The following is a 1,914-nucleotide window of genomic DNA, read 5'->3' as shown; positions in this document are numbered from 1 at the left end:
ACCATGTGGTTGCTGGGAATTGAACTCAGGACTTCTGGAAGAGCAGTCAGTGCTCTTAACCACTGAGCCATCTTTTCAGCCCCGGCCCCACCAGTGTAATTCTTAATTCCTCCACAGATGTTCGTTTAAAAAATTCCTGTAACATTTTGTTTTGTATGTGGTTCATGACATGTGTGTGACAGGTATGCAGGTGTGTGTACCTGTGCAGACCAGAGGCCGGCTAAGATGTCCTCCTCTAGCTCTCTCCACCTGAAGTGCACCAGTTGGCTGGACTGGACGGCCAGAGAGGCACCAGGGTCCTTCTGTCTCAGTCTCCCTGCACAAAAGTTAAAGCTGTTTTATTTTGTCTTTGGTTTTTTTGTTGGCTATTTTTGAGACAGGTTCTCACTATGTAGCTCTGACAGGCCTGGACCAGGCTGTAGGCCAGGCTACCCTTGAACTTACAGAGATCCATCCGCTGTTGTATTGGGATTAAGGTCATGTACCACCATGACCAGCAAAACTGTTATTTTTTTGTGAGGTCCAACTTATTATCAGTTTTTTTCTTTATTAGATTTTTGGAGACAGGGTTTCTCTGTGTAGTCCTGGCTATCCTGGGACTCATTCTGTAGACCAGGTTGACCTCACACTCAGAGATCTGCCTGTCTCTGCCTCTGCTTCCTGAGTGCTGGGATTAAAGACATGGGCCACCACCACCTGGCTATCAGTTTTTCTTTTGATGGTTTATGCTTTTGGTTCTACATTAGCCCTCAATCTAAAAGATTTTTTTCCATGCTTTTTTTCTAATAATATTTATATTTTACATCACATTTGCTGTGGAATAATCCTCCCATACATTGTGAAAATGTATTGCTCTCATTGTTGATAAAAAGTTGATTGGCAAGATTTTCGGAGCAGAGAGAATGCTGGGGAGAAGGGTGAGGTCTGAGGAGTCCCAAGCCAGACTCAAAAGAAGCAACATGGCAAGTTCATAGATGAGGAAAAGGAGCCTTGGAGCAGCACACAGATTAATAGAAACCGGTTAGTTTAAGTTGTTAAAAACTAGCTGGAGATAAGCCTAAGCTATTGTAGGTTATAATTAACATTAAATCTCTGTGTGGTTATTTGGAAGAGACTGCCAGGACACAGAAAAACTCCACCTACACACGTTACATTTGTGATGCAGGTGATTCAGTTTTCTATAATTTGTATATTAGGTTGAGTTAATTAATCTAATTGATTAACTTATTAATATAAAACTAATTAATTAATTAACTTGTTGACATAATCAGTGTTCTGCTACTGTGAAGAGACACCATGACTGCTGTAGAATATTATTTTAAGGTGCCTGGAGATATGGCTCAGAGGTTAAGAGCACTGGCTCCTCTTCCAAAGGTCCTGAGTTCAATTCCCAGCAACCACATGGTGGCTCCAATCATCTGTAATGAAATCTGGTGCCCTCTTCTAGCATACAACATACATTCAGGCAGAAACCGTATACATAATAAGTATTTATTTATAATCTTAAAGGCGTGCGCCACCACCGCCCGGCAAATCTTTTTTTTTTTTAAAAAAAGAATATTACTTTAAGATGTGTTACATTTATTTATGCTGTGGAACATTTGTTTAACGATGCAAAGATGTGTTGCATTTTTTGTGTTGTATTTTTTTAACTCTGTGAAGCTGTGATTCTTTGACTATCTAAAACACCTGCTGGTCTAATAAAGAGCCAAACGGCCAATAGCGAGGCAGAATAAAGGATAGGCAGGGCTGGCAGGCAGAGAGAATAAATAGAAGATGAAATCTGGGAGGAGGAAGAAGAAGAAGCAAGAGAGCTCAAGGAGCAAAATAAGGGGCCATCCACCCAGCTACACCAGGGTAAGAAAGAAAGAAAAGTTGTACAGAAATAGAGAAAGGTAGCCGGGCGATGGTGGC

The sequence above is a fragment of the Microtus ochrogaster genome, chromosome 10 (assembly GCF_000317375.1).
Source record: "Microtus ochrogaster isolate Prairie Vole_2 chromosome 10, MicOch1.0, whole genome shotgun sequence".
NCBI classification, from domain to species: domain Eukaryota; kingdom Metazoa; phylum Chordata; class Mammalia; order Rodentia; family Cricetidae; genus Microtus; species Microtus ochrogaster.
Note: the sequence above shows the minus strand (reverse complement) of the source record.